A 12,350-nucleotide genomic window follows, 5' to 3' on the forward strand; every position below is an offset into this window, starting at 1 on the left:
GTGGTAAGGTTATATAAAGTGTATACCATAAAATTATGCACAATTTTGTACTATGTAAAAACTCAGTATATGTAGAATTAATCAGAATCAGAACCCATAGGTAAGTAAAATAAGTAGAAGTTTAAGGTGATGGGATTTTTTTAAAAAAAGATTTTGTTTATTTATTTGAGGGACACCTGGGTGGCTCAGTGGGTTAAGCCTCTGCCTTCGGCTCAGGTCATCATCTCAGGGTCCTGGGATCAAGCCCTGCATCAGGCTCTTTGCTCAACGGGGAGCCTGCTTCCCCCTCTCTTTCTGCCTGCCTCTCTGCCTATTTGTGATCTCTCTCTCTCTGTCAAATAAATAAATAAAATCTTTAAAAAAAATACTCAATCTTCACTATAGATTTAAAATCTGTACTGCACTGTTTCCATGTGTACTTTATTTTCTATAACATTGATTTATTTGTTACTAGATGGCAATATTATTATTTTAATATATCTTAACATTGTTTTTAAATTTCTGGTGGGGTAAATCCCTGCTTAATAGATTCATTTTGGGGAGTATTCTTTAAGAACTGTCTTTTTAAAATATATTTGATATGTAGAAAACTTAAAAAACATAACATGAGGGGTGCCTAGGTGGCTCAGTGGGTTAAGCCTCTGCCTTCGGCTCAGGTCATGATCTCAGGGTCCTGGAACCGAGTCCCCCATCGGGCTCTCTGCTCGGTGGAGAGCCTGCTTCCTCCTCTCTCTCTGCCTGCTTCTCTGCCTATTTGTGATCTCTCTGTCAAATAAATAAAATCTTAAAAAAAATAATAACATGAAGCAAACCACCAACCTAAGAACTACAACATTACCAGTAACTTGCATCAGTCTATGTTCTCTTCCCATTCTACTCTGTGTCATCCTTGCCATAGATAATAGATACAGTGTTTCATGGTCTCTTTCATAGTAACTTTAAACTTACTTTGTCAAATTAGAAGAGTTGTGATTTTGATTGAAATTGCATTAATTTTTTTGGATTAATTTAGGGAAAATGGGCATATTATAAAAATAACTCTGTAGGGTTTTTTTTTTTTTTAGTGCTGTTTGTGTTTTTTAATCTACAGAACTCAATTGTTACCACCCTCATTTCACAGATGAGGAAACTCATGTATAGATTACTTGTTGAGGTCAGGAAACAGAGCCTGTGCTTTTTACCTCTATGTCATATTGCCTCTCCACAATATGGAATCTGCTCATCTGTAACAGACATGCCCTTCAACTTGTCTGCACTACTCCCCCATGTCCCAGAATGCATCTTTCTTTATCTTCTGTGAATGAGTAGATGTGTACTTGACCCTCCCCTCCTCTGCTATAGCTGATTAGACTAGCAAGTTGGTAGAAAGCTGGTCCAATCAGATTGTTTCTCCCAGAAATTTGCAATTAGTCTTACCTGGTCTCTTGACCTAGAAAATGATGACACAAAGGTAAAGCAGGGAGAGAGGTTTGACCCACAGATAGGTAGTGTAGAGAAAGTGGGCCCTGAGAGGCAGGAAAGAAGCAGAGCTAAGAAGCCAGAAGAGGGTGGCAGGGCAGCTGCCTGAGATTCTGGGGCTTTCCATGGCCTGGTTTGCCCCTACTAAGACCTTGTTACCCTTTCTGCTCTTGGGGATCTATTCAAGATACCTCTCTTCCTTCAAATAAACTTCTTTCACTTTAAATTCACCTGATTACTTTTCCTTTTGAAACCAATTATGCCATCTAAAAACACAGCCCCTTGATTTACCCATTTTCTTTTGGTTTCTCAGTAGCATTTTCTTTACATAAGTCCTGCACATTTCAGACGTTAAGCGTCTGCCTTCAGCTCAGGTCATGACAGGGTCCTGGAATCAAGCCCCACATCAGGCTCCCTGCTTAGTGGGAAGCCTGCTTCTCCCTCTCCCTCTCCCACTCCCCCTGCTTGTGTTCCCTCTCTCCCTGAGTCTCTGTCAAATAAATAAATAAAATATTTTTTTTAAATCCTGCATATTTCTTGTTCAGTTCATTCCTAAATATATTTTAGTTGTTTTTTGCTCTTTATAATGATAATATGTTTACTGTTGTTCCTTTTACATCTTAATCTATAAAAATTTTACTTTCATCAGCTGAGACTGCTAGATGTCAGTGGTTTGTAAATGTGAATTAGTCTTTTAAATGCATTTTGAAATAGTGTTCCTACTAAATATATTTTTTAGTTCTATACTTTAAATTGTTCTGCTTATGATTCATGTGAGGATGATGATGATTCATCTGATGGAAATGAGCCACAAGGATCCCAAGAAGTATAGCATTTCCTGTAAACTGATTTAAAAAATCTCACATGTGAATAAGAAACATGGAGTTTTCAACAATGTTTAGCTGATATTAAAACAGATAAAACAAGGAAAGCACTTTTCAATAAGACCACTTTTTCAGATACAAAATAATAAATATAGGGCATTATTTGGGTACATATTTTGAATATAGTAGATAAAAAAATAGAGAGTAAGAGAAATCGATATCTCATACTTAATATAGGCATTCTCCTTTATCTAAAACGCTTGGGCCAGATGTGTTTCAGAACTCAGAATTGTTAGATTTTAGGCTTGAATATAATGCACATACCATATTTTCTGTAATACCTCAGTGGGTGCGGAGTAGCATCTTATAATGAAACATATTAATAGTCATGCCAATAAGAATACATTAGTATTAACCCTAAGTATGATAAAATAAAGGCTATATAATCTATATAATATCTGCATATATATAGATTATATATCAGGTCAGATTTCCTGCTAAATGAGTTTGCCTTAGCCTTATGAAAAACTTTAGGTTTCTAAAGCTTTTCTGGATTTTGGAATTTCAGGTAATGATTTATAGACCTATGCAAGCAAATATGTTCAGATTTCAACAACTGGCCAGCTCTGGGGGTCAGTGAAAGTCTTCTTTGAAGCCCTGGCTGTGTTAGATAGTCCTGTGATTTGGGATGTTTAGTCTGAAGGCAAAGAAGTACATTTTTAGAAGAACAAAATAGATTTTGAAATAATTATTGAAAAAGTAATGGGTAAAATATCTTAACTTATGTTCTTTTTTTTTCCCCTAAGATTTTGCTTACTTATTTGAGAAAGAGAGAGAGAGAAGAAGGAGAGTGGAAGATGAAGAGAGAAAATCTTTTTTTTTTTAAATATTTTATTTATTTATTTGTCAGAGAGAAGGAGAGAGAGAGAGAGAGCACACAAGCAGGCAGAGAGGCAGGCAGAGGCAGAGAGAGAAGCAGGCTCCCTGCCGAGCAAGGAGCCCATGTGGGACTCGATCCCAGGACTTTGGGATCATGACCTGAGCTGAAGGTAGCAGCTTAACCCACTGAGCCACACAGGCATCCCAAGAGAGAAAATCTTAAGCAGACTTTGTGCTAAGCCCAGAGCTTAGAGCCTAGAGTAGGACTCCATCCCAGGATCCTCAGATCATAACCTGAGCCAAAACTAAGAGTCAGACACTCATTGCTCAACCAACTGAGCCACCCAGATGGCCCATTAACTTGCATGCTTGAGCTTTGTCATCAGTCATTATTTCAGTGTGTGCTGTTTTAGTTGAAAACAATTGCAACAAGCACTAACAGTTCCTAGAAAATCTTAACTTAAAAAATTGCTGTATTTTTCCTTCAACTTATCAATGAAGGGATCCTTTTTTTTTTTTTTAATTTTTAAAAAAGATTTTTCAGTGTTCCAAGAATTGAAGGGATCCTTGATGTTTTTATTTCTACCACATAGACTCCTTTCCTTCTAAATATCCTCTGACTGTGATGGTACTGTTTCAGTTGACTCTTTTTTTTTTTTTTAAAGATTTTATTTATTTATTTGACAGAGAGAGATCACAAGTAGGCAGAGAGGCAGGCAGAGAGGAAGGGAAGCAGGCTCCCTGCTGAGCAGAGAGCCCGATGCGGGACTCGATCCCAGGACCCTGAGATCATGACCTGAGCCGAAGGCAGCGGTTTAACCCACTGAGCCACCCAGGTGTCCCTCAGTTGACTCTTTTAAAGTATCCAGATTAAGTAACCTATTCAGTCATCATATACATTGAGTGCCTACTCTGTGTCAAACAGTGAGAGGTGCTGAGGATACAGGCTGGTAGTAGAAAAGCACACATAACTAGGATACTGTAATATCGTGAGATAAATGATGTGATAGGGTAAGTAGAGTGTACTATAGAACACCCTGTTCTGGGGTAAGAGAAGGACTGAAGGTTAAGTAAAATACTAGGCAAGTGAATGGGGGAGGGAAATAAAAAATGTTCTAACAGGGATTTTCAAAGTGTGATTGATTCATGGACCAGCAAAACATCAACATTTCACCTGGGAACTTGTCAAAAATTCAGGTTCTTAGGCCCTATCACAGAACTACTTAATAAAAAACTTAGGGTAAAAGCTAACAATCGATGTTTTAATAAGCCTGACCATCTAGGGCACCTGGGTGGCTCAGTTGGTTAAGCCTCCAACTCTTGGTTTCAGGTCATAATCTCTGGGTCCTGAGATCAAGTGCCCCATCAGGCTCCATCCTCAGTGTGGACAATCTCTTTACTTGAGATTGTCTCCCTCTCCCTCTGTCCCTACCCCTGCCTGCTTGCTTTCTCTCTCTCTCTCTCTCTCTCTCTCTCTCACACACACACACACACACACACTCATTCCCTCTCAAATAAGTAAAATCTTAAAACAAAAACAAAAACCTGACCATCCAAGTGATTCTCAAGTACACCAAAGTTTGAGAACCCACTGTTCTCAACAGCAAATGTGATAAAACAAGAGTGTATAGGCGATCTCGTCATAAATGAGGTCTGTATGGGATTTGGGTAGCAGAATAGGGGGTGTCATGGAAGTGCCAGATGAGATTGCAAAGGTGAGCATGTTTCATTTGGGGTCTTTTAGGCCATGTTAAAGAGTTTGGACTTCATTTATTCAACAAATATTTATACTATTCTACATTAAGAGTATAATGTGCAAAATGGATTCCCTGCTGTCAGGGAACTTAGCAATAAATATATATGTTAGGTGGTAAAAAAAAAAAATGCTATGACACAACAACTTGGATGAATCTCCAGAGAATTATGCTGACTAGAAAAAGGCAATCCCGAAAGGTTAATACTGTATAATTCCATTTATGTAACATTCTTGAAATAACAAAACTATAGAAATGGAGAACAGATTAGTGGTTGCCAGGGGTTACAGCTGCGGTGGAGGTTGGAGGGAAGTGGGTGTGGCTATAAAAGAGTGACATAAGCCCTGTGGTGATGGAACTGTGGAAATGTTCTGTATCAATGTCAGTATCCTAGTTGGGGATATTGTACTATAGCTTTATAAAATGTGACCATTGGAGGAAACTGAGTAAAGAATATGCAGAATTTATCTGTATTATTTCTTACAACTGTCTATGAATCTACAATGTTTCAAAATAAAGTAGTTGGGTTTTTTAAAAGATTTTATTTATTTATTTGACAGAGACAGAGCATACAAGCAGGGAAGCAACAGGCAGAGGGAGAGGGAGAAGCAGTCCCCTCACTGAGCAGAGAGCCTGACACAGGTCTTGATCCCAGGACCCTGGGATCAAGACCTGAGCCTAAGGCAGATGCTAAACCAACTGAGCCATCCAGGTGCCCCAAGAAAGTGTTATAAATATAAATCGGGATAGGGGACTGAAAGAGATGAGAGGATTTATCTTATTTGGGATATTTAGGAAAAGCCTAGCTGATAAAGGAAGTTAGAGAATAACATATGAATATCTGGAAAATATTCAAAGTATAAAGGCCGTGAGAATATGCTTGATATGGGTAAGAAACAGCAAGGACACCATTGTGGATAGAGTGGGGTGAGCAAGAAGAAGAGCAATGGGAATGAAATCAGAGAGTTGATATAGATGGTGGTTGTAGAGACAGATCAGATATGGGCTTATAGATCACAATTAAAGACTTTTCATTCTGAGTAAAATGGGAAGCTATAGAAGAGTTTTAAGCAGAAAAGTAACAATCGAATTTACATTTTTTAAAAATTTATTTGAGAGGGAGAAAGAGAGAGGGTGAAGCAGGCTCCCTGCTTATCAAGGAACCTGATGCGGGACTCCATCCCAGGACCCTGGGATCAGGACCTGAGCCAAAGGCAGATGCTTAACTGACTGAGCCACCCAGGTGCCCTCAAATTTACTTTTTTTTTTTTTAAGATTTATTTATTTATTTATTTATTTGACGAGAGAGATCATAAGTAGTCAGAGAGGCAGGCAGAGTGAGGGGTGAAGCAGGCTTACCGCCGAGTAGAGAGCCTGATGCAGGGCTCGATCCCAGGACCCCGGGATCATGATCTGAGCCAAAGGCAGAGGCTTTAACCCACTGAGCCACCCAGGCACCCCATCAAATTTACATTTTAAAAATATCAATTCACTAAGTAAAAAACTGAGTGGTGGGAACATGAGATTATGGGGGTTTGGACTAAGGGGGCAGAAGGTTTAGTTTTGGGCTTGTTGAGATGCCTACAGATATCTCAGTGGCGATATTATATAGCCTATTGGACATATAAACGTGTCTGGAGTTTGGGTGGGAGTTGGGCTAGATATATGAATTTAGCAGGCAATAGCATATAGGTATTTAAAGTTATGGTCTGGTGCTCGCTTCGGCAGCACATATACTAAAGTTATGGTCTGGATGAGAACTCCAACAAATGTGTGTGTATATAGATTGGGAAGAGAAGAAGGTATCTACTTTTTTTTTTTAATATTTTATTTATTTATTTGACAGACAGAGATCACAAGTAGGCAGAGAGGCAGGCAGAGAGAGAGAGGGAAGCAGACACCCTGCCGAGCAGAGAGCCCGATGCGGGACTCAATCCCAGGACCCCGGGATCATGATCTGAGCCAAAGGCAGAGGCTTTAACCCACTGAGCCACCCAGGCACCCCATCAAATTTACATTTTAAAAATATCAATTCACTAAGTAAAAAACTGAGTGGTGGGAACATGAGATTATGGGGGTTTGGACTAAGGGGGCAGAAGGTTTAGTTTTGGGCTTGTTGAGATGCCTACAGATATCTCAGTGGCGATATTATATAGCCTATTGGACATATAAACGTGTCTGGAGTTTGGGTGGGAGTTGGGCTAGATATATGAATTTAGCAGGCAATAGCATATAGGTATTTAAAGTTATGGTCTGGTGCTCGCTTCGGCAGCACATATACTAAAGTTATGGTCTGGATGAGAACTCCAACAAATGTGTGTGTATATAGATTGGGAAGAGAAGAAGGTATCTACTTTTTTTTTTTTAATATTTTATTTATTTATTTGACAGAGATCACAAGTAGGCAGAGAGGCAGGCAGAGAGAGAGAGGGAAGCAGACACCCTGCCGAGCAGAGAGCCCGATGCGGGACTCAATCCCAGGACCCTGGGATCATGACCTGAGCCAAAGGCAGCGGCTTAACCCACTGAACCACCCAGGTGTCCCAGAGGATATCTACTTTTTAAAGGTTGGGAAGATAAAGGAAAACTCAACAAAGAAGGCAGAGAAGAAAATTGAGATAGGAAAAAAACTGCGGGTGGGGGCTATCTTGGTATTTCAGGAAGAAAAGAACAACTAATAGACAGAATGAAGAAAGAACTGAGATTTATCCTTTAGATTTGACTGCACGGAGGTCACTAGTGATTTTGGTAAGTGCAGTTTTGATGACAATAGGAGGAAGACCTGATTGGAGTGAGCTCAAGAGAGAAAGGAGAGTCACTAGAAATTAAGTATAGGCAGTTCTTTGGAAGAATTTTGATCATAGGAAAGGAGGTGCAAAGAGAAAGTAGCTTTATCCTATGTACAAGGGGGGAGTTAATGAGCTCCTTGTGTCCCCCCCCTTTCAAGGACAGTTTAAAGCATTTGATATGACTAGGCACCTGGCTGGCTCAATAGAAAGAGCATGTGACTCTTGATCTTGGTGGTCGTGAGTGTGAGCCCCATATTGGGTGTAGAGATTACTAAAAAACTAAATAAACTTCAAAAGTAATACATACATACATACATAAAACACTTGATATGACTGCTTCGTTAATGTGTCTTTATTAGCTATTACGTTGGGAGAGTTTATGCTAGCTAACATCTTTATGTACAGTGAAACAATGTCATCGAAAGTCAGTAACTCACTAAAGACTATTGGATATCAGATTTTGGTTGTCTGCTTTAAGCAGTAAGATTTGTTCTTTATCTGTGAGTGTTCATATAATATACATTTATACATATATGTATATACACATTAAATATATGTACTATATAGGTATAGTGTGTGTGTGTGTGTCTATGGATACAAATACACATATATTTGCCAAAAAAGATATTTATAGTCCCTTTCATGTAGGTTAGACTTAAAATACTCCTTGGTTCCAGAGAGAAATAGAGAAGTGGAACCAATTTTAGTGATTTTTTTTTTTTCTTAGAAAGGAAGAGAGAGAAGGGGGGTGGGGGAGGAGAGGCAGAGGGAGGGAGAGAATCTTAAATGGGCTCCACACCTGACTCAGGGCTTGATCTCACAACTCTGAGATCATGGCCTGAGTGGAAATCAAGAATCAGACACTTAATCAACTGAGTCCCAGTAGGTGTTTTCTAAATTACATCATTGTATTATTGGTTAGGATTCTGCTTTTAATGGACTAGTCTCTAAAAAGGTACAGACATAAAAACTAGAGGTAGGAGGAAGGGAAGGAGGGATGCTGTGGGAGGAAGGGAGGATCATTCTCTTGTGAGGCAGGAGTTTTGGACATTTCTGCCATGTGGGCTGAATAGTATATAAGCCAGTTTTCAGAGAAAATAGTTATATGTAACATTTACCAAAAATGTACTGTCAAACTACAAGGCTCTGTGCAGAGAGGTAACCTACCCAAAGCCCTACAGCCTATAAGAAGTAGAATCAGGATTTGAACACAGGCAGTCTAGGTCAGGAACCTAAGAGTTTCTCCATCACTCTCAGCAGATAAACAGAAACCAATGGCAGCAGTACTGCCTAAAATTGCCTAAGCGGGAAGCAAAAAGGGAAGTAATCATAAAGACAGCAAACCTGGGTGCCTCCTGGGATTCAAGAGCAGGACCCAGACAAAATCTCTGGAAGGACTGAGTTGGTGATTCATCAGGAAGCAGGTAGGATGTTCTAATTCCCAAATGGCAGACTCCATATGTACTTCAAATGATATATGTTTTGGGCTTCTACAAATAAAATGTTTTATCTTCAATTAAGTTCTTTTCCATAAATGTATAACAGCATACACCAGGCAAAATAACATATAAAAGCATAGCCTTCCATCAAGTGTAAGAGAAGCAGCACAGTACTGTCCTAGGTCCCCAAAGATTTGGGTTTTGTTCATTCATAAGTGCTCATGGAAACTTTTGGGAGTGATGGATATGTTTGATATATTTAATGCCTTGATTGTGGTGTTAGTTTCACAGATGTGTACATATGTCAGAACTTAATGCTTTAAATATGTGCAGTTTACTGTAAATCATTTTTAACTCACCAAAGTTGTTTAAAATAGTGACTGAGTGCCCACAGGGTTGCTGGCACCAGGCTATAGAGAGAATATAGGCAGAACCCCATCCCTCAAAGGACTTTTACTCAAGTGTGGGGCCCGGGCATGGAAGCACACAAGTCACAGAGGAACAGAGAGAGGCTGTAACACAGAGAATCATGTGCTTTGCCTCCATTTCCTTATTACATCTGCTCCCCTACCTCAAAGGATATAGTAAAAATCCAATGAAAGCACTTTGTGACAAATGCTATAAAAATATAAAGGGGTTGTTTTCAAAACGGGATGATTTTTTTAAGATTGTACTTATTTATTTGACAGAACACAAGCAGGGAGAAAGACAGGCAAAGGGAGAGGGAGAAACAGGCTTTCTGCAGAGTGGGGAGCCTGATGCGGGGCTCAGTCCCAGGACCCTGGAATCATGACCTGAGCCAAAGACAGATGCTTAGCCCACTGAGCCACCCAGACACCCCAGAAACCAAGATGATTCCAGTTTAAACAACTTATTTAGAATCCTTGATGAGCCATTTTTCAAATAATGCCAATATAAAGTAATTACTAAAGGTGTTATATCTACACACAAAGTAATAAAAGTCAGACTTGACTTTGCCATTATTATCATGGTAATTTCATTTGTGTGACTTTAGGTAAGTGACTTCTTCTCTAAGCCAATCTATAAAATGGAAATATTAAAATTGACCTCCAGGGTAGTTGTGAGAATTAAATGAAAGAAAATATGTTAACTGTTTAATATGGAGCAATAATGAAAAGTACACCTGATTTGAATTTTTTAAAGGAAAACTATTTATTCCTTTTGAACTAGTTCACATCTAACATTTTCTCTTTCATTAAGCTATTTGTACACATAGGGAATTTTTCATAATAAGTTTCACCCCATAACAATATCACAGTAATTCCAAATTTGTTTCTGTCTTATTGTAGTTGTAGGTTGGAGGATAGAAAAGATAATGAGTTGGATAAATTTGGTTGTCACTCTGCAGTCCTTGAGTAATTCAGTCTATTTTTATCCCACTTTGATGGCTCCAAATAATTATGGGATGATAGTTTTGCATGTCCTGTTTGAGGTTTATTTGGTCCCTTTGATTGTTGCCTTTGATAGTGGAAGAAATACTGATAAGGTCAGTTGGGGTGAAGAAATAATGTATACTCAACTCAGGCCATAAGTTCCTCCTACTTCAGTGGCTGATCCGTAAAATGAGGTAAGGAATACAATTTTATTTTTATTTTTATTTTCTTTATTTAAATTCAATTAGCCAACATATGGTACATCATTAGTTTCAGATATAGTATTCAGTAATTCATCAGTTGCATATAACACTGCAATTTTATTTTTAAACTTTTTTTCTATGGACTTTTTTTTAATTGAGGTATAGTTGACATACAATGTTATATTAGTTTCAGGCATACAGCATAGTGACTTAACAATTCTATACACATTAAGCTATGCTCACTAAGGTAAGTGTAGTTACAATACAACATTATTATAATATTATTGGTGGTATTCATCATGCTGTACTTTCCATCCCCATAACTTACTTATTTTATAACTGGAAGTTTGTACCTCTTAATCCCCATTACCCATCCCCCTAAACTCTTCCCCTCTGGCAGCCACCAGATTATTCTCTGTATTTATGATTCTGTTTCTGTTTGTTCATTTGTTTTGTTTTTTAGATTCCACATAAAAGTGAAGTCATATGGTATTTGTCCTTCTCTGATTTATTTCACTTAGCATAATACTCTCTAGGTCTATCCTTCTTATCCTGAATGACAAGATTTCATTCTTTTTTTTAAATTTTATTTATTTATTTGATAGAGATTATAAGTAGTCAGAGAGGCAGGCAGGGAGAGAAGAGGAAGCAGGCTCCCTGCTGAGCAGAGAGCCCAATGTGGGACTCGATCCCAGGACCCTGAGTCCATGACCTGAGCCGAAGGCAGAGACTTTAACCCACTGAGACACCCAGGCACCCCAATTTCATTCTTTTTTATGGCTGAGTAATATTCCATTAAATATAATCCTATATATGTATTACATCTTCTTTATCCATTTATCTATTGATGGACAGTTAGGTTGTTTCAGAGTCTTTGTTCATGCTGTTTCCTCTACCTGGAATGCCCTTCTCCTTGAATGATTAGCATCCTTTTGATTCAGGTTTTGATTTATCTCCTTATTCATTTACTGAATGCCTGCTACATTCCAGGCATGTTTTGGATGCTAAGGAGAGTGCAGTGAAGCAACAATCCCTGCCCTCAGAAACCTCCCCTAATTACCCAAATGAAGCCCTCTTTCCTGTAATATCCTCCTTCCATCCTTGTTTGTGTCCCTTTTTAGTACTCACTACAGTTTGCAACTATTTTACTACTTCGCTTGTCTGCCTTCTCCCTCAACTGAAATACAAGCTCCATGATGGCTGGGGCCTCATCCATTTGCTATTGTATCCCCCATGCCTGGGATGTGGTAGGTCTCAATAGACACTAAATGAGGAATCATCAGCATCTGAAGAAATTTTACAATGACATCTGCTAAGAACAAAAGCTAAAGAAGATGTGAATTATGTTTAGTGCAGATTCAATATAGAAAATGAGTAGTTAAAAAAAATGAGTAATCTATAGCAAAGTCCTAGCTCATAATAAACGCCTGTCAAGATAATATTTGAATATATAAATGAATGAATAAGTTTGAATTTATTGTCATAAGTCCCAAATGGGACATTTGTAATAACTTGAATACCGACCAATATTTTTTTTTCATCTCACCTGATTCTATCTCATTTAATGTTCAAATTCTCGGCCAAGGAGCCAGCAAGTGCAATAATTCCCT

General features: G+C 38.5%; 1 long non-coding RNA gene across 3 annotated transcripts in view; it reads left to right on the plus strand.

Annotated features, from left to right (window-relative positions):
- LOC309872485 overlaps positions 1–12,350 on the plus strand; it is a 155,385-nt gene that overhangs the window by 3,656 nt on the left and 139,379 nt on the right. For all 3 annotated transcript variants that reach the window (XR_014315894.1, XR_014315895.1, XR_014315896.1), the window contains exon 2: positions 8,962–9,128. This is a non-coding gene — a long non-coding RNA (uncharacterized lncRNA). The remainder of the gene's footprint in view (positions 1–8,961; positions 9,129–12,350) is intronic.

This window comes from Mustela nivalis (assembly GCF_964662115.1).
Source record: "Mustela nivalis genome assembly, chromosome: 8".
Lineage (NCBI taxonomy): Eukaryota > Metazoa > Chordata > Mammalia > Carnivora > Mustelidae > Mustela > Mustela nivalis.